Here is a 27,822-nt window from a genome sequence, read left to right on the forward strand (position 1 = left end):
CCTTTTTCAATTTTTCAACTTGAAATATCCTCTGCCATTCCCATCTCTCAGATGCACAAGTGCACTGCTCAGGAATAAGAGCTTTCTTCGTGTAAAGGAGAAATACTGAAACATGCATTACAAAGAGAAAAATGCATTATTTACAGATAATTAATTTTACAAATGGAAAAGGAATGTCTGGAGTAGGGACAGAACTTTGTGTTTTTGCTTTCCTCATCCATACATCCTTTTTGATAGGCAAATTCTATGTTATGTTTTCAGTCACAGAATTAGCATCCTTGCAATAAGTTAATACTCTGTTCATTGCGAATTGCCAAGTTGTTTTTTCTGAGTGAGGTACTGCTGTATGCCCCTGTCAAAAACAGCTACGTTTTTTTGCAACTCAATCATTCGAAAACTCAAACAGAATCTTCATAGGAAGATGCTTTAATTCTGCTATGTTACCTGAAAACAAGGTTTGCTGATGTTGGGCAAATGGTGTTTAGCGGGGGGTTTTCTGCTCAACCCTGCATTCTGCTTCCTTTAAATTTTTTTTTGGAGGAAACTGAACTTTTTATGAACACAATCACTGCAAGCCAAAAATAACAACTCTTAAATTAGCACTGAGTAGGTGGAGGGGTACAACTAGCACACAGCTTGCCGTAACAGTCTGGATATATAAATGAGAGATAGGACCTGACATGCAGAATAACTAGAACTGTCAGATGACTAATGGATTTCACTCATTATGTGCTGAGGCCCTAGAAAAGTAGCTAATGAAGTGGGATTACTTAAAAATGTGCCTATATTAGCTGGCATAAGCCCCAGTTGTGCAGTGAGGTCTGCTGAGTTGCAGCCACCTGCCCACATGCAGCTGACTGCAGGAGCTACATCCAGCGTGTGAGGGGCCACAGCAGGAGAGGGGGGTGGCAGCATTGAGGAGGGGGTGATGGTTCTTCTGTGCTGTTGTTTGATGTGCACTGGTTCTGGTTTCAGGGTTAAACCACAACAGCGCCCAAGCCTTTGTCTTGGCAGAGAAGGGCAGTCCCTGCAGGGGTTTCAGCCTTTTCCCCACTGGCGCTGACATAAGCATCTGTAGAGCAGAACAGTGAATGGGATACGGGGGGGGGGGGGCAGCTCCCTCCTCCCTCAGACACCTCGAGCTTTCCCCAGGAACAGAAATATTCCCCAATTTGGCCTGATGGTAGACGTCACCTATACGTCAGTGCCCCTGACCCTTTTGGTTTCACCCTGTTCTGGGGCAGCTGCTGAAAATCACACCAGTGTTTAAGCAGGACCATGCCAGTGTCATGCAATATGGAGGCGGGAGGCAACAGCACCTCTCTGGGGTCAAACTCTCATACACCACTGGATATGTCTTGCTACCATTGTATTTCACAAGCTTCTAGAAAATGTCCTGGCCTTCCTTCACCATTAGCTTTTTCTTACTGTTCTTCTCCATGTACTGCAGAGGACCTATAGGACAGAGTAGATACTGGGTGTGAGAGGAGCCTTGAGGGAGCTATATGGTACATTGCTGTATGGTGCTCTGCAGGAGCCGTGGGCTGAGAAATGGACAGTACAGGTGGAACAGGAGCTGCTGGGTGATTGGCTGATTTATTGCTTTGTGTTTGTCTCAAACCACGGTGACAGCTGCAGGATTTCTCCTTTGGACACATGTGAAAGCCCCTGTACCACAGGGAGACTGGCAGACTGGAGTGTGTCGGGTGGAAGAACACAGCTAGGGGCTGGAGCTCACGGTGTGCAAGGAGCACAGGCTGCCCAGAAGCTGTGAAACCTCCAGCCTTTTAGATATTAAAACCTTGATGAGGCAAGTCCATGCACAACCTCCGTGACTGAAATTAGCCTTGCTTTGAGCAGATTGGTCCAGAGGCTCCCAGAGGTCCCTTCTGACTTCGTTTTCCTGCGATTTACAATCCCACTGATGCCACCAGTTCTCCATGTAATAAAGATCTTCTGCACCATATTGCCTTCCTCAGCCCCCCTTAACATATCTCAGTTCTCCTCTCTGTGGTAACTTCGTAGGCTCATGGACAATTCAGTATGCTCAGCTTAATCCAGTCCTTCTGGCTATTTGCAGAATCATGTGAAATGGGAGTGTCCTTTTTAATTTGTTCTCATTTTGCTCTGTGAGGACAGCTCGTCATCAAAGCAATCTGCAGCTGGATGGTATTGGCCAAACCTAGGAAGTGGTAATAGCCTTCCTCAACCACTGCTTGGCCAAAGCAGTCATGCTGCATGGAGGATCTTCTGCTGTCTTTGGTAGCTTCACCTTGGTTGACAGTTGAAGTCATGTTCTCCCCCCTTTTTTTTACCATGACATTTCTCTTCCCCTTCACTAGAAGTTCTCCAAAATGGCAAATCAAATCAGAGTTAGAAACCTTATTAACCATACAACTAATAGCCAAGCTGTGAGACTTTAAAGAATCACAAGGCATTGTTATAAAGGAACGTGAGTATCAAGTGTGCCCAAACGTCGGCTGGGGAACCAAGCACAGCCTGCACTAACCAAGGGGCAGATCTTCCCTGGGCTGTGTGCAGCTGCCTGCAACATGGAATAAGCTGATCCTGGGCTGCAGGACAAACCAAAATAAAGCAGGGCTGTGCCAGGCACACCTGCTTGGTGGGACAACACATCACCACTTAACTGGCATGTGATGACAAAGCAGCATTGCCTGGCCCCACTTGGTCGAGCCAGTAACCTATACCTGCTCAGTGGACAGGTTGCAGTTGTGGTCAGAGATGATGGTGGTGCAAAATCAGACATATAAAGCCCAAAGTGGAGGAGGTGCGTATAATTGCAGGAGGGGAGGGAGGCCAGGGTACAGAGGATCTGTCTACACAATCACAGAATGGCTGATGTTGGAAGGGAGCTCTGGAGGGCACTTGGTCCAACTCCTTGCTCAGGCAGGGCCACCTAGAGCCAGTTGCCCAGATGGCTTTTGAGTATCTCCAAGGTGGGGCACTCCAGTCTCTCTGGGCGACTTATGCCAGTGCTCAGTCACCCTCACAGAGAAAAAGTGTTTCCTAATGATCAGCAGAAAACTCCTGTGTTTCAGTTTGTGCCCATTGCCTCTGGTCCTGTCATAGGGCACCACTGAAAGGTGCCTGGCTGCGTCCTCTTTGCACCTTCCCTCCAGGTGTTTACATTGATAAGATCCTAGCGAGCCTTCTCTTCTCCAGGCTGAACAGTCCCAGATCTCCCAGCCTTTCCTCATAGGAGGGATGCTCCAGTACCTTCACCATCTTCATGGCCCTTTGCTGGACTCTGTGCAGTGTGTCCATGTCTCTCTTGCACCAGGGAACCCAGAACTGGACATAGTACTCCAGGTGTGGCCTCACCAGTGCTGAATAAAGGGAAGGATCACCTCTCCTGACCTGCAGGCAATGCTTTGCCTAATGCAGCCCAAGGTGCCTTTGGCCACTTTTGCTGCAAGGGCACAAGGTCCTTTTCTGCCAAGCCGCTTTCCAGCTGGGTGGCCCTCAGCATATAATGATGCATGGGGTTGTTCTTCTGCAGGTGCAGGAGTTTGCACTTCGCCTTGCTGAACTTCATGAAGTTCCTGTCGGCCCATTTCTCCAGCCTGTCTAGGTCCCTCTGGATGGCAGCACAACTCTCTGCTTTGTGTCATTCTTCCTGGTTTTGTGCCATCTGCAGACTTGCTGAGGGTGCACTGCCCCATAGTCTAGATTGTTAATGAAGATGTTGAACAAGACTGGACCCAGTATTGACCCCTGGGGTACACTGTTCTTGGCCTCCAACTAGACTTTGTACCACTGATCACCACCCTCTGGGCCCAGCTGTTCAGTTTTCACTCCACCTCTCTGCTCATCCAGCCCATACTTCATCATCTTGTCTGTGAGGATCTTACGGTAAACAGTGCCAAAAGCCACACTGAAGTCACCGTAGACAATACCCACTTGCTCTCCTCTCATCTACTGAGCCAGAGATTTCATTGTAAAAGGTTATCAGGTTGGTCAAGCATGACTCCCCTTTGTGGTCCTAGTTGTGACTTGAAGGGCTGAGGTGGCCGAGGGTCAGGGCTGTCCTCCTGGTCTGGGATGATGTAGGAGGTGCAGCAGCCCCACACGGGGCTAGGACGGCCCTTGGGTACACAGAGTTCGACATGCAACCCATAGTCTGGTGGGATACGTTTGTTTATAAGCTGACGGACACCTTGAAGATCTGATTTTAAGTTATACTACCGACCGTGAACTATGAAACAAACTGCACATCTGGGGTAGCTGTCACTTGCCTGGGTTTGTACGATTATTCTGAGTGGCCACTGGACTAGCTGAACTTTCCTAATCTGGGGCCATAGCACAATACCAAACTTTAATAAGACCTCCTGGCTGAATCAGTGAGGAATTTTACCTAAAAATCAATGTCAGCAAAGGACCTGCATTTAAACTTGCTGATTAAATGCTCTGACTAAAGTGCTTGGTGTGGTAATGCCATTTAAAACCTGCCATTAATTAATCAATGGCTTGATGAAGAAAACTGATGCTTCATATTTGGATTTGATTTGCAAGCAACATAGTGATTAGTGAGTAGAGAGCTGAGATTTCTTATTTGATTTTTAAAGGTAGAACAAATACACGGTATTTGAAAATTCTTTATTTGATACAAACCCAAGCATTAAAATTAACAATGACAACTGATTTGGATTTTCCCATTTTGACTTTCAAAGTTCATGGGGAGTTGCTTCCACCTTTTTGTGGTTAAAAAAAACAACTTACGCAGCTTGGCAGGTTTTGTAAAACACTTTCAGTTAAGACACAGCTCATGTTTATTTATTAATGCATTTTAAAATGTACTTATCCAGGTTTGAGCTGAGTCATTACTTAAAAAAACAACCTGAACGCTTTGGCAGCTGGGGCAACGCTTGTGACAAGGTGCTCTCTGGCTTCCCTGTGTCCCATTGAATGGAGTCTGTGCGCGTGATGTGCAGCTAAAGCACTGGCTTAATTTCTCTCAAAATCTTTAGCTGGAGAAACAGCACATGAGCAGGCTGACACAGGGAAAAAGCCACTGCACCTTGCGCGCGTCTGAGCCACGTAGATGGATAGCCCTTGGTGCCTGGTGGTCTCCGGAGAACAGCAAACAAGGAAGGGGAACATGGCACAGGATGGCACTTGCAGCAAGGGAAGCAAGCGTAGACAATGCCCGGGTGAAAGATGCGGCTCCATCAGTGAGCGCTGGGTGGTGGCTCCTTGGAAGTGTCTGGTGGAGAACGTGAAGGAGGGAGAGATGGGGAAAGCTCAGCACTGCTCCGGGGGACTTCCAGGGGGCCGGGAGCCACGAGGGGAAGGTGCTTCGCCCACCTCAGCAGTCAGTCAGTTTGACTTCGAGGGGGTCGGGAATGGCTCCTTCCCCCCCGACGAGGATGGGGGCAAAGCACCTTCCCCTCACGGCTCCCGACCTCCTCGAAGTCAGACCGACTTCCCAGGTGGTCAGGCACCTTCCTCTCAGAGCTCCCGACCCGCCAGCAGCGGCCAGGGGCCTTCTCCCCCCACCGGAGCGGTGCGGCCCTGCGCTCCGCCTCAGCGCTCGCTGGAACTTCGCGGTCCCGCTCCGCCGCCCGCCGCCGCCCCGCGCGCCAGCCTCGCCCGCCGCGCGCAGCTCCCCGCTCCCGCCCCCCGGGTTGGCCGCGCTCCCTCGCGCCGCGGGCGGCCCGCGCGCCCCATTGGCCGCTTTTGTTGCGGGCGCCGCGGCGCGGAAGGGTGCGGGGGGTGGTCCGCACGCGGCGCCGCCCGCCCTCGCCGCCCCCCGGGGGGCGGCCCCTCCCCTCCCGCCCGGGAGCCGCGTGGGCCATTGTCACACAACATTCCAACTCCGAACGCCCCGCTGTTCGCCGCCGCCGCCGCCCATTGGCTCACCCGGTCCGGATTGAGTCGCCGAGCAGCCAATGGCGTCCGGTTTCCAAGGCGGCCGCCGGCGCCGCCCCTCGCAGCGCCGGCAGTAACAATATGGCAGCGGCGCCTATTGGTAGCGGCGCGCTCTGAGCGGCGGCGGCCGCGGGCGCCCGGCGGCGGTGACGGGGAGCAGCTCCCTGGGCGGGCGGCGGCGGCGACTCCCCCCGCGGTGCCGAGCCCCGTCGCGGCAGGTGAGTGGGCGGTGGATCGCGCCCCCGTCCCCCGCTGCACGGCATCCCCCGTCACGCCGGTGCGCCCCGGCGGAGCGCCCCGCGTCGGGGGCGCTGCGCGGGGCTGCGGCCGCGGCCCGGCTCGCAGCCCCTCCGCCGCCGCCGCCCGCACCGGGGTGCCCAGGCAGGCTGTGGGGGGCCGCGGACGCGCCGCTCCGCTGCGGCCGGGTGGGCGCCCGGCCCGCTGGGGCCCGCTTTATTGTTCACGGTGTGGGCCGCCGGCAGCAGGCGCCGCTCCCCCCGCCGGTGCGGCGGCGCCGGGGTGGCCCCGCCGCGATGCCCGGCTCCTCGCCGGGGTCCGTCCCCGCCGCTGCGCGGCTGCGGGGCCGGCCCTGCGGCAGCCGGCCTCCGGGAGCGCCGCTCCCGCGCCGAAACGGGCCCGCCGCCTCCCGGGGGGGCTGCGCGGGGTCCGTGCCGGGGCCGCCGCCCCCCCGGACAGCCCGGGCGGCCGGCGCGCGGGGCAGGGGCGGCCGCCGGGTCCCCTCTGCGCCGGGTGCCGCCGCCGCTGCGGGGAGCTGGGGGAGCCGTGGCGGCCGCGGTGCGGGGACGCACCGGCTGTCACTCGGGGGACGCGCGGTTCCGAAGCGTGCGGCAGGTGAGGGCGGCGCGCTCGGCCGCGGGTCGGTGGCGCAGGGCACAGCCGCCCGCGCTGCCCCGGCCGGAGGTGCGGGCTGCTGGCGGGGGCGCGCAGGGCAGCCCGGGCTGGGCGGGCAGCGCGGGCACAGCTGCGGGCTGGAACAGAGTTGCGGGGACGGGTGCGTAATTCCAGCGCGCAGCTCGGTGCTACCACGTTGGATTGGGAAGCGCCGGGAGAAACCGACTTCCCTTCCTCGTCGGTCCTTCGTCCCCGTCTCCCCCTCTCCGTCGCAGCCGCGGTACTCTGGGCTCGCGAAAGACTGCTGGAGCTAGGAAATAGGTAGTACTTGTGACTTGTTAATCATTTTGCTGTGTATGAAATTCTGATTAAAAAATGTATTGGAATAAATTAGGGGAGGCTGAGGTCTATGGAGTGATTACTTGGGTGCCTAATCTGTGATTAGAGCATCTTTTCCCCTTCCTGTATTATTAAAGCGCTTCTGTCAATTTCAATGACACTTCAGTGCTGTGATATAAATTATTGAACAAGGGCAAATGAGGACCGCCTTCACCTTGGCTGTAAGGGCCCGATCCTGCAGAGAGCAACTTCCTTCTGCCCCTCCTGGCTTGGCAGCTGTTGGAGCCCCTCCGCCGAGTCCTTCCTTCTGTCCCTGCGCAGCCCCCGGCTGCCCTTCGGCTGGCAAAGCTGCCTTGTTCAGGCAGAGTATTGTTTATTGGATTGCACCTAACTGTTGTCCTTGCTGCTTCCTGATGAGCCCACATGGATGGGACAGTCCCGTGGGATTTTTGAAGGTGCGAGTGACCTTGGAAAATGCTGTGGTTTTCTCCCTCAGCTTTTGCCTTAATCGCCCTTGTATGCCACGAGTTCTTTGATTTGGGGACTGATGTGTGCACAGGTCCTGGAAAGCGTCTTAAAACCTGATCATCACCGCCATGGTAGTTACTGTGTGTATTTGGTAGTGGCGATGAATGTGCTATGCTAGCACCTCCATGCTACTCAAGGTAAAACGTGATGTAGGGGTGGCTGGAGAATGGGACTGTTTCCTCCCTTCCAAGCCCTGGAATGGTGGAGTTGGAAGAGGAAAGTGGCATACCTGTGGGGACCTGGCTCACCTCTGCTTTGGTTACAGGCAGATTAGTCCTGCTCCCACACAGGCTGCAGGGGAAACACTTGGCTGCCCCAGAACCATGTTTCTCATGCAGAAAAAAGCCATTTCCTTCTTGAACAGCAAAGCAACTAAACCCCAAAATTCTTTTAAAGGGATTCTCCCAGCAGGAATTTAATCTGTAGCCTTTTTGTTATTGTTATTCTTGCATTAGTGATCCAGTTATGCTTTCCAGTATATCAAAGGCAATGTTCTGGAGTCCTTAAACAAATGCTTGTCATCTTTAATGATAACCGACTTTGGGATCTGGCCCTCCATAATCTCATGCAATGCTGACTATAATTTGTCTTAAGGGAAACAAGATATACTGTTGTTTAAAAAAGATGCCTTTTTGGCATCTCTAGTTGCTCTTGACAGAAGTGGAACTCAGTAAATCCTACCTGATGTATGTCCAGTGATTCATTTGGTCTTGCTTGTAAGAGGAAAGACAGGGGTGTTTTAGTTTGGTTTTTTTCTTTTTTTATCAGAGGTGCTTATGCTGTGTAGTCATTCAGTGGCCAGGAACATCGGAAAAAACCTTGTGAGGCATTGTTTGAAAGGATCACTGCATGCAACGGAGGGGGGGAACCCATGTTTGTCTGGTACCAGAGCTCTCTGTTTCTCAGCCGAAGTTCTCGTGCTGTAGTGAGGAGCATGGTATAAATAGCAATGCTAGGTTTTAGGCACTGAATTCAAAGTTATGGTTTCCACAGCAACCAGCACTCAGGCCGTCGTTTATGTATGAAATAGTTCCCCTTTTTTAAAAAAAAGCAACCCACACGTATCTGGCTTCTGGTGTTGTGCTGTGTCCGATCCCCCTCCATGAACATCCCACACTCAATTCTTCCTACTTTACTTTTGAGCATCCCCCTCCGCTTTCCCTCTCCTGACGGCCATTGACTTGCTGTGTTCCCAGCTCCAGGTTTCCTGCTGCCTTCTCCTGAGTCAGTGGCTGAGGGCTCTGTGTACCAGATCCCAGCCTGTCCACCATGTTCATTTGTCTTCCAAGTCCTTCTTTTGGTACCAGTGTTTGCTTCCAGCTGTGCCTGCAGTGTGATAGGCACCATGCAAACATGGGAAGAAACAGCTCTGCTTTCAATCCGTGGCATATCCCTCAACCACCCACCTGTGTTTCCCGTCTCTCCCTCATCTGGAGGGTCGTTGTCTCAATGCCAGGTCCGCATGCTCTCCTGGCTCTCGCTCAAGCATTTCTCTTGAGGCTTAAGGAAATGCAGACAGAGAACTGTGCCCTGCACGGAGGGCTGCGGGATGTGCCCTACCTGTATGAAGATCAGGATGCAGTGCTTGTTTTTAAAAATGTTTGTCACACAAATGTGCAGCGTTGCTAAAGTGTTTTCATTTATAGCCAGGGGGTTGATGTATCTACATGGTTGTGTCCAAGTTACAGTTTCCAGAGCAACTGGAGCTTTGTATCTTGGAAGACTGTTAACTAAAGCATGAAACATCACATCAAATTTTCCTTTCTTAAATTCTGTAATTTTAGCTACTGTTAAAATTGCAGCTGTCCTTATCTGAGAACATGTTCAAAAACCTTAAATGACCAAGCAGATCTTCAGATATGCACCTTTGCAATGAGAACAAGAATGGGAAATTTCATCCTCCAAAATAATTATTCTTACAGTTACAGCATAAGGTACTTCAGTAAAAAAACCCAAAAAACAAACCAACAAAAAACCCCATCCCCAACAAACAAAAAATCCAAACCCAAAAAGAATGAAATGGAAGTGCCCCCTCATCCGTATCTCTAACCAGAACTAATGACAAAAGTGCAGTCTGGCAAAACTGAGTAAAACGGCTGACGACGGCTGAAAGCAAACATCAAATGAAGGATTCCCATGGCTGGAGAATTGATCCGAAGAAGGAAGGGAACTCAGGATCGCCTGCCTGTACCTGGGAGCAGTTGGGCAGGCTGTGGTGCTGGGGGCTGCTTTGGTAATTTTTTTTTTCCCTTTCCTTCTCTTTCTCCTCTCATTTGCTGCTCCTTGTGAAACTGTGTCCCTCTTGCAGTGTTTCACAGACACTTTTCCTCTGAGCTGTAATGCCAAGGACTTTTGACATCAAAACAGGTCACTTTCGCATTATAACTGAATTTGAGCCAATGTTACTTTCAAAAAAGTTGATGTATCTGCATTGTAGGTTTTCTACTTGCTCTGTGAAGGATTTTGTCAATAATAGGCATGTCATTCCCTTAGAAATTGCTCTACTGGACACTCTGATTTGAGCGATGATGCTATAAAATGGTTTGTAGGTTACTGGGGGAATCTCAGCCAAGATGCTTTAAGTGTTGGCTTGTGTTAAAAGGAATTGCAGAGAATGTCTCAGGGGTCTTCCTTTCTATTTTTGTTAGTAACTTTCTAGCTCAATGTTTTCCTTTATTTTTATATATATATATAAAAAAATGTTCCATTGATGTTGCCGCCTATAATAGCATTGTCAGCAGCCTATGGTTTTTGCTTAATAAAATGGAGGAATGATTCTTCTCCTACGAGATGGTTTTAAAATGAAACTTAAACCAAATCCTTGTGATCTTTGGTGTGCTGCCCAGATTATAGAAACAAAATGATTGAAACACCAGCTGGCAATGGCTTGAAGTGAGCTGAAATACCTTGAACTTCTCCCTGTGTCTCTTTGAGCAAAGGTAAGGATTTTGTTTTCTCTGTAGTCAGCCCAACCTTTGCAATATGGCACAGATCAAGAAAGGATTCTAGCTTGTTCACATAGGCACAGGCTGTTGTTGCTCAGTAGCCATAACCCACCTCCATGGCAGACGATGTTGCATGCTGGGTGGTGAGGCAGCAGACACTGGTGACAAGTTGGGAGAAGAGCCAGAGATTCTTTGCTGGGATAAGAAACGCCTGTATTTTCCTGCATCTCAGAAAGTGCCAGCGCGTGCCGTGCTATCAACTTAATTGGCTAAGTCTTTCTAAGTGAAGGTACAGATGCTGGGGTTCAACGTTGCATAAATGCGTCTACTTGGCAGAACACCACCTGGTTTTACTTTTCTCCAGTGCACAGTATAAATACACCTCTTTCTTGATGTTCTCCATTAATTTCAGTGGATAAAGCCAAGGCTGAGGGACCAGGCATTTGAGAGTTGGACCAAGATACCTATTCCATTAACATTAAAGCAGACTTAAGAATTTCTGCCCTTGAAAGAGCAGGCAGTGAGCAAGGGTGGTGGGAAGGTCTTGTGTTCTTAACCAGGTGTCGTGGTGCATCACCACAGCCCTTCAATCCACCTGGGGACCTAGATGTAGTGCCAGACTGGCTGCTTCCGTGGCAACCATTGCTAGGGGAGTGATCTAACAAGGCTGCAGTGGGCTGGAGTGTTGCTCCCACCCTGTATAACCTCCACTTGGGAGGTCTTCCTTGCAACTTGGGCAGACCCTTGGCTGTGGGAAGCGAGGTAGAGCAGGAAGAAGGTTAAGATCAAAGAAGAAAGGCAAGAGATTATTTTCTATGTGGAAGTGATGAGGAGAGGTGGTCTGGTCCAGAGCACTGGATGGCACATTTACTTAAGGAAGAATAGTTCCTAAAGTACTCTGTTTTTCCCCAGACGCTGTTTTTGTTTTCGAAAAAAACATCGGAGAAGTTCTGCTCTTTCAAGCTAGGGAGAGTACCAACTTTTAACTGGGGCTTTGTGCTTGTTGAAAACAGTAATTTTGCCTTACAGTTGGGAAATACTTCTTTTAGTAGCAGCGAAACACTGTATTTTGAGTTTTGCAGCCCAGGCTGCAATAACATAAATACTTGGTACACCCTTGGTCACAGTTATCTTGTGCATGAAAGAATTCTCTACTGCTTCACATTATTCAGCATGTCTTTAAGTCTAATTGTTTTTCCCCATCATGTGCTTTGTTCCTAAGATTAGTATGGTTTTCCTCCTCATGGATAAATAATTTAAACACCTGGGCTGATTAAATGTGTGCCTCTGAGCTCAGAACAATCACAAGTGGTTTTTTTATTTTATTCAAAGACTGACTTTTATGAAGAAGATTTAAAGCAACTGAAAATAGCTACATCACAGAAACATCAAGCGTAACTTGAAAATTATTGCTATCATCTCATGGATTCTGGCAGTGTACATTTGCCTTTCCATTAGTGACGTCTCATTGAACAATCAAGGGTTTATTGACAACTCGTTTACTTTGCCTAATAGTATGACTTACTGGAGGGCAGGACCGCCCTTTCCTTTGCCGAGTGATGGCAAAGACATAGATACAAAGCCTGTGTGTGGTGTGCAGTAACTTGATGGCTCTGATGGACGGTGTTTCATGAAGACAAAGTTGGCTGCAGAAGTTTTGAGGCAACCTCCAACATCGGTTTTGACTGTGCATTGCCTGCAGTGTGCCCCTGACCTGGCACAGCACGGGAAGGTGCCAGGGTCCTTTGGGCCAAACGTGATGCCCCTGTGAAGCGGCAGGGCTCGTGGGGTGGCTGCACCAGAAAGTCTGGGCTCGGCTTGGTGGTGCCAGGAGCAGCTGCTCAGGGATGGCAGCGGTCACTGTCGGTGTGAAGAGAGCTATCAGAGAGGTTTAGGAGCCAGGAGCTGTCAAGTTCCGCCTCTGCCATTGCTGTTCCTGCTGCTGTGGGCTCATCTGAGGGCTCATGCAAAACCCTTGCATTGGTGAGGGCAGATGTGACTCTGGCTGGGGAGGGTGGAGGGGCTGCAGCAGTGCTTTTCTATCACAGAAAAAGTCCTTTCTGCTACTTTTCTTTGCAAAATGTCTTTTCAAAGAGGAGTAGCTCTCCTGCTTTCCCCATGTAATGGCATACATGCTCCACAGCCACCTCTGGAGAACTTAAGCCCAACCAGCTATGTAAGGAAAGAAGTCTTTTTCCCTAATGTGAGAGCCATCTCATCGTGCATCGTTATCAGTCAGTGCTGTGCCATTTCATCTCAGACTGGCTGACAATAGCACTCTTGGATGACTGGAGTTTCCTCTCCCTTTGTTGTAAAAACTAATCTTAGGAACTACTTTTATAGAGCAACTGCATATCTCTAGGCTAAAGTTAAACCACAGCTGGAAAACATCTCTCATCTCTCACTCAAAATATCTTACATCTATAAAGATTTAAAACCTCATGCCAGAAAGCTGTAGCCTAGTACTTTGCCCGTGATTTCCTGCTATACCAGCACTGCTCTACAAGAACATGAATACCTTGATTGCCTCTTTCTTGTCTGCCTTACTCGCAGAAGAAAGCATGGAGAAAACGAGTGATGTTGTGAAAGTTTCACTTAGAATTTTGATTCCCCCTCTGTTGTTTTTTTCTTTCTTTCTTTTATTTATTTATTTTTTTTTTTGTACGGTGACCTAGCCTATTTGTCATCACATTAGCCCTCCGTCTGGCTTTCCACCCTCCCTGATATGTAGTGCTCAGTCAGGCATCAGGCTTTCAGCAGGCCAGGGCAGTCCCTGCTTGGATCCAGTTACTGCTTGTCTGTCGGACCATCCATTGTTAGCAGGAGGTGGGTTTTGTTGTTTTGAATTATCCTAGTCTGTCAGTGTTGGTTCCATTTGCTTCTTCTGAAGGAAATCCCATGCCTGCCTTTATCTCTTGACATGGTTTGGGGAGAGATGTGGGTTTCCTTGTTAACCCCAGGCAGGCTTCCTGACTGCTTCCCATCTGACTTCAGCTCTTGCCATCCTGATCTCAAAACAGGTCCTTCCCTCTCCTGTTTGCCACCTCCTCCCACTCTAGCAGTGCTTTGATCTCCTGGGCTGTGGAAACCCCCTGAGATGTGAAAGTTTACTGTGCTGCTGCCAGCCATTCCTTCGCAATGAGTGGCCTCTCGAGTGGGCCAGGCTCTCAGTGCTGTGCTCCACTACTCGGTCCCACTGCTCTAATCTCTGCCAGCACTTTCCCTGTAACTTGCTGCCGTTAGTCACCAGTGAAGCCTTGGGCAAAAGGTATCTCCCTCCACGTCCCAGCCAGTGCTCCAGCAGAGCTCTTTTTGGTTGCATCAGCTCCTCAGTTTGCTTATTGAAAGCATGCTTTAAAACCTTGAGTACTGCTTCCTAACCACCCGACGAGTTCCTGCAGAGTGTTGGTGCTGTTTGAAAATTTTATGAAAGCCTTAATTCATGCCCTATCTGCATTTCTGTCCGCACCTGCCTCCGTTTGTAGCTTGTTCCTTCATGGACATTCCCTAGAGTTTGGGTAGGTGCCTGTGTGACACGAGTGCAGAGGCACTTTTAAAACTGTTCTCCACTGACTGTGTGACAGGTGATCTGGAGAACCGTGGTAAAAAAAACGCAGAAAACACTGACTTCAGTTAATTTTTCCACTTACTATCATGTTCTTTTTTAAGAGATGACATGGGTTTTGATCCACAGGGTTTGATATCTGTAGTGCTGGGAGACGGAGAGCTGTTACGGTGACGAAGCAGCAGACAGCTAGCAGTACTTAACTTGTACCAACTTGGGAGTGAAAAAAGGCTAAGCATCTTCCCTAACTCGACTTGGCTTCCCCTGCAGTATCAGCCAAGACTGAATGAGGGAGGAAAAATGCAAAACAATGCAGGAAGTGCAGAAACTGAACGATGCAAGAAACATTTTGAGTTGAGGCGGTTGCATCCCCACATTGGTACTAGTTCCGCTTAAGTCACTTCTTGGCCGTTCACATACAGCTGAAGCAAAAGAGCCCCAAAAGGCTCTCTGATGGTGTTACTGCCTCTGGTGCCTGGGCTGTCTCCTTCCAGATGAACCAAAGGTTTTCAGCTTGGTGCTGTCTTATGTTGTTGTGTATCCCCTCCATCTGTGGGAGCTGGGACAGGTGAGACATGAGCTAGCGTGGTGATTTTGGAGGCAGGAAGACACCTCGGGAGCAGTCGAGGCTAGGCAGATGGTGTGTTTTGTCCCTGGGAAAGCCCCCCCCAGAGCCTGACCGGTACTGACACTGGCTTGTTCCTGGGGCGAGGGGTGCAGGTTGCTGCAGGGACACACTGATTGATTGGTGCCATGCCGATCCAAGTTGCTTAGCATTTTAGAGAGCTGTTTTGGCAGCATTTTCTCCATAAAACTAACCAAAAAGAAGACTTTCAGCATTAAGTGACTTTTTTTTTTTTTTTTTTTACAGCTATTTGTCTGGTTTTGCTTGTAGACGTCAATGGACCTGTGTAAAAAAACCTTTCAAGACCTGTTAATGAGGCGGTGGTGTTGGAAGTGCAGTGTGGTTATATGGGGCGCAGGAAGAGAAAGCCTCTCTTGGAGATTCTGCATGTGATGGTCAGAAAACCTCTTGTGTTTCTACACCTGAGGAGGACAAATGTAGCTTCGGTTTACTCTGTGCTATCTATACGGCAAGTGTTAAAAATGTATGTGTCGTGTTTAAGAAAAATTGAAGGTGAATCCTTTTATGTTTGCTTGTTGCTAGTAAAATACACTTCCTCGCTTGGTCATCGTTGTCTCCTGGGAAAGTCACACCAGTTGTGTTGTTAATGGCCGATCTGCTAATGAAGTCAGTGGGTTTGGGAGTTCGCCCCATGACTCAGAAGACTCTGTTTATTCTGTTGCTATAGGCTGTGGGGTTATAAAAACGTGATTGCTTCGTTCTGTCAGTTTGCAAAAGGGTAGTTGTGAGGAAGGAAACTTGAGCTGACAGAATTACCTGCCAAAATAATTAAGTGCATAGCTAAATGGATATAAAAAGACCAGACAAGTAAATTGCTTTTGTACAAATAGCCTTTTTTTCTTCTTCTTTTTTTCTTTTTTTTTTTTTTTTTTGAGGCTTGCTGAAGTGTGAAGATCCCTCTGTGAAAATAAGGTGAGCAATTAGTATTAATTGATTCGGTTTTTAATATTGGTTGGGATGAATTTGCTGAAGATTAGTGTGGAAATGTATGCGTTTTCAGGAGAAATTGATTGCATTTCATTTCTTCCATGTGTACCTTTCCCTTAAACTGCTAACGAAAGTTCAGTAACTAATGAACAGGATGTTTCATTAAATGTGCATTCAGCTCAGAATAGTTAACAAGTGCCTTTTTGGGATCCCTTTTCCTTGCTAGCCCCCTCCTTTACTGGGCATACAGTCTTGGATTTTACTCTTTGTTTTTTACAGATAGGAGTGGAGATTCTTCATTGGATCATATTTTACATGGAAAGGCTGGGGTTTTTTGTGTGTTTTGACTTCGGTAGCAATTACTGCTGCTTGCAGTTGTGGCTTCCAGTTCAGAACAAAGCTGTTTTGTGTGTCTAGCCAGTAATAATTGTTGACAGTTGATAATGTTGGAGACCTCTCATTGTGGCTGGGATCTGAATTATACCAACTGCTACTGAACCCAAATTACAGGTTTTTAATTTTAGCTTCAGGGCTCCCATGCTGGAATACTCTTTTTTCCCCCGGTAATAAAACAAAAAAAAAGTCGGTGTTACAGGTCTCTTCTAAACCTACCAAGTGAGACACAGAACTGAAGTGTTGCAAAGACTGCCTGAATTTCTATTCTTACTCTTGTCTGCTCTCAGAATTTCCTCCTAACACCTAGTTATTGCATCCCGTGGGGTGGTTAAACTCATTCAACGCATGTTTAAATCTGCAATATATATGTTAGGTGGAATATATTGAGTAAGAGGGGAATTGCAGGGGGACTCTGCGTATCCAGTTACTGATGCAGCTCATGGACCACAAGCCACTTAAAACCCAGCCCGAGCAACTGGAAGTGGAAGGTGGCTGCTGCGGCAGGCAAGGGTGGCTTGGTGATGAGACCCCCAGCACGGAAGAGCTCTCGGTGCCTGTACCAGTGACAGCAAGTTGCCACTGTAGGCAAGGCCTCAGCTGCAAATCTTTTTTGCTTGTAGCTTTGAATGAGGTAACTGGTGTTACCTGGGCATTTTTCAGTTTATTTTCTTGGTTAAATTTTCAGGAGTAGGATGGTATGAAGATGAATGTGTCATTAACAAATGTCTAGGAATGCAGTTTGCTCAGAAGTGATTAGGAGATTAAGTAGTGGATTAATTGTAATTATTCCACTGGAACCCTCCTGATGTGTGTAGACAACAGGCATGTGTCCTCTCTGAAAGGGTTGTGTCTGAGGTTTGCTCATGACTGGGTGTGAGAGGGGGTGCACATGTTGTTTTACTTTGGAGAATTATTTGTTGGCAATTCACATTTTTATCCTTGTCCCAAATTAAAACTCTTTAGCTTTCAACTTTGAATTGGTCAAACTTATTTTTCTTCTCTATGTGAAAATTGTTTGTTGGCAAAATATGACTTCAGGGAAATGTTCGTTTTGCATCACAGGCTTAAGAATCTTGTGAGAATTATAGAAGTTTTCCTTTGGTAACTTGTGAGTGTCTGCAGGTACCTGCCGGGGCATGAGTTGAAGGTAAGCTCAACTAGATGAACGAGACAGTTCTTTGTGCACCCTCTTCTTCCTGTGGGGTCTGTTGAATACACTCTCACATCATATTTGGGTTTTTTCTTCCATGAAATTCACCTGTAGAAGGCTACTAAATAGTGTGAGACCTTTCTGTCCTGGGGATGAGTATAAGACCAGGGCAGGTGCTACTGACACTTCTCTGAGGTGCTCTCCCAGCTTCTAGCACCTTGCAGTTTGGGGATTTTGCAGTCCAGCAGCAGCCTCTTTGTATTTAGGAGCTTTTACCAGAGTGAGCCAAGCGATGTGTTATTTTGCCCTTCCTGTGAGTGGCAGTGGCTGTGAGACCTCTGTGGTGTGAGTCCCAAAGTTGGCTTTGACTGGCATGGCTATGGAGCTTGCCTGGGTGGATCATCAGTCAGGTGCAACCTGGCCGCTGCTATCCACTTCCAGTGCAACCACAACCTAAGAATAGGGAGAAAATTATGGTTTAGACACAAGCAAAGGTTTACTTCGCTGCTACCTTGGGCCCTTAAATTTCAACTAGCTGTGTGAGCAGTGGTGCTTGGGTTAAATGCCTGCCTAGCAGCTTGTGGTGGTTGTGACGTGAAATCCCTTATGCTGGAGCACTGAGCGTACTTCAGGGCATCAGGGACTGCGTCCTCCAATTTAAAGGTACGCAAATGCTGATTCTCCTCTCTCACTTGATTTCTGATGGTCTGCACCAGCTGTTGTGATGACTACATGCATTTCTCTCTGGATGATGTGAACTTGAAATTTGGCAGTGTCATCACTGTATGTATCATCTGTATCAGGTATACGTTATGTGTGAGGCTTGTGATGGGTCAGGGAAAGGCCTGGATGGTATTGACTAGGAGTCATCAGTTTAGTTGATGAGCAAATCCGTGGTGTGGGTGGGGTAGGGTAGGGTTTTTTGTGCCTCAGGTCAAGGATGAATTAATTTCGACGTTAAAAGCTCGGGCATAGCTGCAGTGGGCTATTCACAGCTTTATGAAGACAGTCACTGAAGCATGTGACTGTGGAGGTACTTAGTGGTTGACTAATTACATTACTCCCTTCAGCTTCCTTGGGCCGTCTGTGGTTAACATGCTGCCAGCTCTGTAGCACGGCGTTAAGGTCTGACAGCTGTAGACATTGCTCACTCAGTTCTCCCATGGCAGTGCTCAAAAGAAAAGCTGGGCTTCAGCTCTCTGCCTGGCCCTTGTGGATAGATGACCTTTGACAGGGAGGTGTGGGACAAGTCTCCAAACACAGGGTTTGTAGGTGCTCTAAGCCTGTAGGAAGAAGCTGGGTATGAAAAAAAAATTTGCAAAATGCTTATGAGGTGTTAAGACGTCAGATAAAGAAGGATGGTTTACTGAGGACTCTCAGTATTTTTTTTGTATTTGTTTGTCTGCTGGTAGTCAGTCAGTCTGTCTTGCGTGCAAGTGTGTCTGGTCCCTGCCAGCTGTGAAGTGGAGGAACTGGAGGGACTGAAGGACAGGGAATAAAATCTAGCAAAGAAACACAGGAAAGCTGCTCCGGGAGCCTTCTGATAAAAATGGCCCTGAGCATGTGCAGTTAGGGGCAGCTGGTGTTAAAGCAAAAGCTGTGAGTATGGGCACCCTAAAATTAAACCAAGAAGAAAAATGTACCCATTTGGTGTTTGGATGCTGTTGTGAAGACAAATGCTTGACTTAACTGAGGGATCCCACGCATCATCCCCCTTACCTTAGCTTTTCTCCTCATTGCGGGGTGGTATCTGCCCCATGTATGGCCTTGTCTGGAGGGTGAAAGAGGCTAGGGGACAGTGAGGAGGCATCTGGAGAAATGTGTCAAATTGAAGGGGGGTGTGGAAAAAGTGTGTGTAGGTTTGGCCAACAGAGAGCAGGTCTCCTCAATTTTTTTTTTTTTTTTAAATTTTTTTTTAACTAAGAAAGCCAAAAGACACTCCACCCTCCTTTCCCTTCCTGGAAAAGAAGAAAAAAACAGCCTTCAGAAGGGACCCCCCTAGGGTATGACAGATAAGCTGTCTGCATTTTTGTGGCAGGGGGAGGTGGTCTTCCCTTAGCCCCTACCTCCCCTAGGCCCTTATCTATCCCCCGTCTGAACCCTGGTGCTCTCTGGCGTTACTGACATTTTTAAAGAGAACTAAACTGTTGGTCAAGGCCCACAAATCATCCTTGGGCGCATGGATGTGACTGTGGCTGCTGTTGGCGGGGTCCCAAGATGCTGGAGGACTTCTCCTGTCTCCCCTGGTTTTGCACAGGTCTGTGTAGGGCACAGTGGTGTAGCTGCTGGAAGGGAAAGTCCTCCCAGCCAGCGCTCGTCCTCCTGCTCAGCACCCGAGGCACCCGCCGGGTGAGCTTGCACCATTGCTTGTTGCTGAGCTGCTGCAGCTGTTTCTGCCCCTGGCCCCTCCACTTTGTTTTTGTGATCTGGCCTTCTGTTTCTGTGGAGCTCAGGTATGCAATATGGGCTTGCTGGGGTAATACCTGCTCTCTCTTTTTGCCTAGGATCGTTCCATTCAAATGGAGTAGTCTTACAAGTTTCATTACTTCTCCCTCTGCCTGGTTTGCACTTTGCCTGTTGCCTCCTTTTGTCCTGCAGTGGGAGCAGGAGAGGCAGCAAGCAAAGGCGACTGAACCTTGTACTTAAAAAAAAGTTCACTTTGGTGCAGCTGTAGAAGCAAATTCATAATTTGTCTGCAGAGTATCCAAATAGTCTTGAAATATGGGAAGAGACAAAGAGAAATTGTGCTTCAGGTTGCTCCTTGTGCTGGAAGTGTGGGAGGACATCCTTGGGCCTGGGTCTTGCCTGACCTCTTTGCTCCAGCCTGGGGTGGTGATGGCAGGGAGAGGGTATTGATGGAGCTCTGTACCAGAAACAGAAAAGAGCATTTTTTTAGAACAATTTGAGCTGTGCCCTGTTGGCATACTGTAAAGGGTCAGCAGCAGTAGCTGCAAGCACAGTTTTGCTGCCGGTAGAGAGTGCCCTCAGGATCCACGCCAGCTGAAATCCTAACCGAGGTCTGTGGGGGAGGTGGGAGCACCCTAATGGGAATCATCATGTGGCAGAATTGGGAACGGCAGCACACGAAACGCCTCGGGAGATTTGCCTGCTGCAGAAGCTCGAACTCTCTGGAGTCAGCGAACAACTGAGTCCCAGTTTGCCGGGAGGTAATTTATTCCTTCCTTTGATGGACAGGACAGGGAAGAGCTCATGCATGGTGCCTTTTGGCAAGTGCAAGAGGGAGTGAGCAGCAGCATAATGCGAACGTCTTGGGCTGGGGATCTTGCTCAGCGACTTGCACAGCCCAAGGGCTGTGGTCTGTGACAACCAGCAAGAGCAGCACCCCTGGAGGGCTTCAGTTTGACACCGGGGAGCTGCAGCCAGCAATGCGAAGCAGGCGTACCTGTGTAATGCCAGGCAGGGTGACGGCACTGGTCCAGGAGGGTCATCAGGCATGTGTGAGGGGGAAGGAGGCCCGACGAGGAGGTGTACAGACCTGCTGGAGGATGAGATGCCCTGACCCTGCCAACCGGGCAGATAAAAATGACTGACAGCGAGCTGGGGCTGCTGGTGCAGGCAGAGCTGGGTGAGGGGTGGGAGGTCAGAGGGATGCATGGTCTCTGAGCTGTGCAGCCTGTAGGCCATGAGCAGGCTTGTTTATGTCAGCAGTCTGACACATCTTCAGGAGCTTTTACTCACGACGAATGCTGGTAAATATCTCTCTCTTAGATCTGCCCAAATCTTTGTTGACAGAAGGAATGTGCAGGTTTCTTGCCTCATGCCTTCTCTGCTCCAGCACATCCTGCATGCACAGACAGAGGGGGACCTATTCCAGCTTTCCTCTGGGCCACTGGTAATCTTTTAGGTGTTGGGGCTGGGAAGCCTCCTGCTATGCTAGGTTTCAGTTCCTCTTTTGAACAGGGAAGGCTCATTTGAAGAGGTATTTCAGCTTCCAGCTGCAAACAAGGGGAATCTTGGGGTGTTGTTGCTGGGTGGGGATCTTCTGAAGACATCTATATTACGTGACCGTATTTGTACACAGACACGGTTTTCAGCTGCAAGGATGCAGTCTACTGAAGCTGCTGAGAGCGTGCCCTGTGCTGGAATGAGGGGAAGAGATAATGGAAATGATGAGGATTTGACAATAATGCCTGTGATGGACAGAAGTCTCTCTTTAGGGCTGGTGGCTGTAGAGTATATATCTTCTTTCAAGCTGAAGCTGGAAATTGCTTTATTTTTTTGTACTTTTGAAGGGTTTCCAAGGAAGTAATAAGAGTGTCAAGCATTTTGAAAGTTACCCAAGAGTGTTGCCCTGCCTGAAATCTGCATGTGGCTTTTCCAGCACCAGTGTGCTTGTTAGCTGATCTGCTAAACTAAGCATCTTTTTTCACGTCACTAAATTATTTTCTTGGACTCAGCTATCAGTTGTACCTCAGTGGTGAAACTGCTTCCTTTAGAGAGCTGTGCCAGAAATTGCTTGGAGCTGAATCTGCAGTAAGAGAGGACTGGGTATAGTCTGTAGGAGTTAGTGAGGGAAGGCTGATACCTTAATCGCACAATTATGGCAAGCAACAAACAACAGGAGAAGAGTAAGATGGGTAAGGCTGAGCTGCATGGAGGAGATCAGCCAGGACCAGCAGGTTGCAGTGTGGGCGTACATACGTGTGATTCTGAGATGAGGAGAAAAACCTGTGCTTGACTTGTTTTGTTTCTGGGCCTGCTTTGGGCTTTGTGAAAAGGAATAATTTAATCACCATTGCCTTAGTGTTAGCTTTAAATGTATTGTTAGTCAGGTTTTCAGGTTTTAAGACAGCCTTTGTTTCTGAAGTGACTATGAAAATACCTAAGTTCTTGGGGAGACAAGGAGTGTCTTTACCCAGCTTGGGCTGGCCACCTTGGATTTCCCCGTGTTGTGAATAGAAAGAACAACAAGTCCTAAGGTGATGATTGAGTCTCAAGTTTTACAGAGAATAAGAAAAAACTTTTTTTTTTCCATTTCTTAACCTTGTGCACTTAACTTCCTTCACTTTGTGTTATCTAGGTATTTATTGAAGTGCTGTCTTAACCTGAATAATATCAGAGGAGGGGTATTTCACCGTGTTTCTGCATGCCAGCTTCCTGTTGCCCTCTCCTTTCCTCTTCCTCCTCCATTTGCCATGGTCACAGACCTGCTGGAGTTGGAGTGGTACATGTGTGAAGCTGTAGAAGACCTTCCTTCACCCAGGAGCTCTGTAGTCCCAAGTCTTCTGCCACCGCCCCTGTTGCATGCTGTGTTTGGTGAGGCCTGTTGTCGGTTTTCACTCATGCAAGGTATTCATAATCATCTGTTTAATAAATGTGGGTACACAGAAGTGTTTATACCATCAAAGTGTCTTATGCAAATATACAGTCTTCTCTTGGCAGATCCTTCCTTCCTTCCTTCCCCCGAGTACTTTAAAGACTCTTTGAGATAGTGGGAGGAATTGTATGTGAAACGCTCTTTATCTTTCTAAGAGAAGGTGCCTGAACCTGTTTGTACATCAGGGGCAGGTACTGTATCTCCTTCTCTTACTCCATGAAAGACCAGCTTTTCTTCTTTTGTTTGCAGGATGCTTTGGGCTTTCCCTTTGATTGGGGGTGTCACAAGCCACACAAAACAGGAAGATGCCAGGAATATAGGAAAGGAGAGGGTATGGGTTGTTGTTTTCTTCTTCCCTGCAGCTGATGGTGGCAAGTAAATGAATCTCTGATCTATAGCAGTATCTGGCCACTAAATGCTTGCCTGGTACATTTTGACCAGCGTGAAATTTGAAGATAACCTGTGTTAAGAAACCTCATTTCTCACCCTCCCATCCTGTGGGTTAAGGGTGGGGGGTGCCCGGGGGGTGTCCCCAGAGCATGGGTGCAGCACCATGCACGCTGGGCTTTGGCAAGGCTGTGGGGTGCCACGACCTGCTGCTTGCCAGTCGCACTGGTTGACGCTGTAAGAAGAAAGAAAGAAACAACACAACACAGGTTTTGTTGAGGTGGGGAGTTTTTTGTTTTAATTCACTACTGTGCCATTTTCCAGTCTGGTCTTTGCAGAAGGCATGCTCTTCACTCTGCACTGTACCCTCTCTGCTAAATGCTTTTCTTTGAGGGATTCTTGGTGCGTGTTGTCTTCCCTCCCAATCTTTAGATACCCATTGAAAAGAATTGATACTTTTTTCTTCTCTCTCAGGAAGTGCTGACAGCTAAATGCTGCTGGAACAGCCTCTTTTTTTTTTTTTTTTTTAAAGGCATTAAAGGTGACTGTATTTCTGAACAAATTAAGAAGTGCTGGGATGTGATCTGTCTCCCAGATCAAGTGGAGCATATTTCTTGCATGTGCTATTGCATATTTCAAGACCAGGATGATAATTGTTGCTGATTTGACTTGGTGGCATATTGAGATGGAAGATTTGGCTGAGTCTGTAGGCTTTAATGCTTCAGTGGGACACACTGTTCCTAGCTAATGCAAGCTCAAAAATGAGGTCACGTTGTGCGGCGCCATAAAACAAGTCCTGGCTTCATGTAATTGGGTAGGACAGTTGATATCGATGGAGTTCCTCTGGTTTGCCAACAAAACTTAATCTGGCCTTAAATCTTGTCTTTCAGGTTAGATATAGCAGTGTCACTCGTCAGTGGATGCTTTCCTTTTAAAATTGCTTCCGTAATGCTTGGTGGAAGAAGATCATTTCTACCCTTCTAAGCTTTTGAAGAGATTGAATCCATTTGTCTTTTGTTAACTTGTGCTGATGTTTTCTGCATTTGAAATGCTGTATCTGCTAGCCAAGATTAAAATGTTGAATTTCCCATTCTCATTTAACTTAAGAACATTCTAAATTTTAGGGGCTGAAAGTGTGCAGCATTGCCAGGGGAGACTGAAGTACCTGTAATCTTTGTTGCAGAGAAAACATTGAAAAGCAGAGTCATTTGTGTAACTTCTTTTTCAAGAATAAGATAAAACTTATAGAAATCCTCAAGAGAATTTAAACACTGGCACCTATCCACCCATCTATATAGCTAAAGCTGCAGTGATGTCAAAGTGATTGTCAGACCCTGAGTTTCTTCCTTCAGATTCCTCAGAGGTTTGTTCTGATGTTTGAGTCTCTTTTAATCTCCCTGTCCTGTTATCAGAGTCCTGCTGCCACTTATGGCTCTCTTTGTACTTGAGTTATAATACCTGCTTCCACTCCACATGCCTAAAGTAAACCTGCTGCTGCTGTTGTTCAGGCAGTGTCTTTAATTGGGTTTTTTTTGAAGGTGAGTATAACCAGGCATGCTTTTGGTATTTATTTGCAGTAAAGTGGTGTCAGGCTAGTGACCCATAGGCCCAGCGTGCTTAAGCATTTCACATAAAATAGGCCCTGTCTCATAAAGAAAACACTAATAACTAAGATAAATCAAAGTCCTGCCATGAGGCTGTGAGGATCACAAGATGCTGCTGCCCTGTGGTTCAGTTTCACTGCTTGTGGTACTAGGTAATGACTCTGATGGGGGCTGCAAGATCACTATTATGCTGCATAGTAAGAATAAGGGAGTCACCTGCTTATGCTGGGTACTTTTGTTATCTGCCACAGTAAGTGAACCTTGTAGGGGTACCTAGAATGTGGCTGCCATTCCAGGTGTCGCAGCCAGCCCCAGCAAGGGCACGGGAGGCTAAAGGCAGCCTCTTGCCTCGCCTGCAGCTGATGTGGGTTTGCATGGCGCCATGCTCTTGAGGGGGTTTGGGGCAGATGAGAGTCTGTGTGCCCTGCAGTCTCGGTGGGACCTCTTCTACAGAAGGAAATGGCTTTTGGTTTTTTTTTTTCCTGCTGTCTTTTGAAAATGCAGCTGGTGGTCCCTTCAGTTCTGGAAAGCTGGTCTTAGAAAGAGACTATTGAGCTTTCTTAAAACAGCTAATTAAGTATGAATTTAGGCTTGTCTGTGTGAGGAACTAGCCAGTCTAGCTGTAATAGGATTGTTCCGGCTTGTTTTAATTGTGCTGATCTAACTTGTGTGGATGCTTTAATACAGGGTAACATCTGGAAGCAGACCTCTCTCAAACCTGCAGTCATAACAGCCTGTTGTGACTGTTTGAACCCTTCTTTTTGATGCCTGGTTTGAGACCTACCAGCAGTTATGAGTGATCCAGTAGCAAAGAACATTTCTGATGCTCGTTGTTAATAGTCCTTGCTGCTTGTGCTGTGGATCTGAATGTTCTTGCACTGCGGATGACCCATGTTGGGGGTAATGATAATAGTCTTTCATAAATAAAATAAGTCAGGAGTTACTCATGCATACACTATTCAATTTTATTTATTTATTTTATTCAGTGTTAAGTGCAGAAGAGTTGAACACTTGGAATTTCAGAGGAAACCCTGCCTGAGTACTGCTTGTGTGCATTCATCACAGTGGTCTTAAGTAAATGGTATGCAACTGTGTAATGTTTTGTTGGTTTTTTTTAATCTTTCTTCCTAGGACCTTTGTTCAGGATGTTTGCTTTTAGCAAAGAATTAATAGATATTTTAGAAAATATTTTTAGTAGATATTTACATACTTTTTTTTAAAACATCCCTTATGTACCCTCCAAAGGATACAAAAAAACACACAGCAGTTTGCTTTTTTTCTTTTTTCTTTATGAAAGTAGTTTGTGCAGAAATGCAGGACATATCTTCGGGTTGTTGTTGTGCTGTTTTGCATCTCTCTTGTGTCTTTATGGAATTGCTGTTTCTCTCTCTTCCTCAGCTGTGGGGATTCCCTTTAGAAATTATTTAGATGCAGGGGGAGTTTGGGCTGTGCTTCATGCCAAATCTTTGTTGGGCTAGAGAGAAGGTTGTCCTTCTAACTATTAAATTCCTGCGCTGTAAGCAAGAAGATCAGTAGTAACCACAAAGTGTTAAAGCAAGGAAGGCTTGTGTGAGCATCTCACTGATGGAAGCAGCCTGGCTCTGTGGCTGGAACTGCCATCTGATGGAGTGGCCCAACAATGTCCTTCTGCTGCTTGAACAGGGTCTCTGTTGATATTTTTCCCCTTTGGGTTTTAGATCAAGCTTTTGATGTAACAGTGTCACAAAATAGGAAGAGAAACAAAAAATTCGTAAAAAAACCCCCAAACTACCTCTGAACACTCCACTGCAAAAATATTTGACTTTAATGGCTTGTTTTAAGCCTTGGCTTCTGAGCTCCTTTCAAATTGGGTGTTATTGCTGAAACTAGATTGCAGTATTCGGAGTTTTACCACAGAATTTGCTGTGTGAGAGGGAATCCCTTTCTTTTTCCACTGTGAATGAATTGCTGTCAAGTCGGTTCCCCTTTCTATGGAACAAAGTTTGCTTCAAAAGTCTGAAGAAAGTTTGCTTCGAAAGACTAAAAGGATAAATTCTCTATCAGATATTTGACTTGAATGGGTAGCACTGCTAAAAAATTAATGAAATGGAATAGCCTGGATGATGATTTCTCTTCTGAAGTGAAGAAATTTTATATTATTTTCTTTTTAATTGCCTGGTGAGCTTTCTTCTTAACTATCTATATATCTATGTCATTCTTCTTTTTGCCTTTGCATCGAATTCCCTCAGATCCTGGTGCTTGGGTTAGCAACTTGCTCTGCCAGCACTAGCGTTGGTTTTAGAGATCTAACTGGGCCAGCTGCTGATGCATTTAATACACAGAGCTCTGTATGTTTGATGTTTGTGCTGATAACCTCGGGCAGTTTGGGATGCTTCAGCTATACAGAAATGGAGCTGAAATAAAAAGTTTTTATACTTGAAGACAGTTTTCTACACTGGAGGTAAGTACATTTTCCAATCTTTTTTTTTTTTTTGCCTGGTGTGTTGGTGTGACCTGCCACACTACGAGCAGCTCTGTTGGCTTTGCTGCCGGTCCCCGTGGGAGTGGGCAGCAGACCCATGACAGGTGTCTAAAGACCATCCAAGGCAGCCCTGGGTACCTCTGTGACACGCCGCACGGGCTGGGTGCCCTGGTGTGAAGGGCTGGTGGGCAGCACTCCCACGGGGAGCAAGGGGCAGTGTGGCCCCTTGTGGATGCTCCTGGGGAGAGGTGGTACTCTGCTCAGGAAAGGGAGAAGGGACAAGGGACAGTGTCTCTGCCTTCATGAGGTTACCCACTTCTTTCTGTTCACGTGCACACACAGATTTTTTTTTTTTTTTTTTCCAGGAGTAATGAGGACAGGACAGGGGCAGATTTTACTCTGGAACAGTGTTTTATATCACTTTGCAACAGCGTTTATTTCCCGCGGGCAAAGCCAAATGGTAAATACCTTTCAGATTGCAAAGAAACGGTAATAACTGTAGCATGTTCTTCTCTTTGGCTCAACCTTGCCATTTTAAAAGTCTAGGTGCAGCATTTTCCATAGCTTGGATTTGTTTGTTTGTGAAGTCAGAGTTACACAATTAAAACAAACATGTATTCCAGCAAAATGTTTTCCCTTAGATAAGTACTGTCTATAGCTGGGTAAAAAATAAGTAGTGTTTGTGTTGAAGTTCTTTTTCTTCTTTGAAGCTTTTTTTTATATACTATACCTAATTGGCAATTTCCAATATTGTTCTTTGTAATTGTTTTGTGGTCATTGTCTGCTCTCGTCTGG

At 47.5% G+C, this 27,822-nt stretch overlaps 1 protein-coding gene across 5 annotated transcripts in view; it reads left to right on the top strand.

The window, feature by feature from the left end:
• Positions 1–5,964: 5,964 nt before the first annotated feature.
• Positions 5,965–27,822, top strand: part of TIAM1 (TIAM Rac1 associated GEF 1) — a 195,181-nt gene continuing 173,323 nt past the window's right edge. For 4 of the 5 annotated variants that reach the window (XM_037377655.1, XM_037377659.1, XM_037377660.1 and 1 more), the window contains exon 1: positions 5,966–6,107. The gene's annotated coding sequence lies outside the window, so the exon portion shown is untranslated. Of the gene's footprint in view, positions 6,108–27,822 lie in introns of all 5 variants that reach the window. The other variant, XM_037377658.1, reaches the window with a different exon arrangement.

The sequence above is a fragment of the Falco rusticolus genome, chromosome 2 (genome assembly GCF_015220075.1).
Source record: "Falco rusticolus isolate bFalRus1 chromosome 2, bFalRus1.pri, whole genome shotgun sequence".
NCBI classification, from domain to species: Eukaryota; Metazoa; Chordata; class Aves; order Falconiformes; family Falconidae; genus Falco; species Falco rusticolus.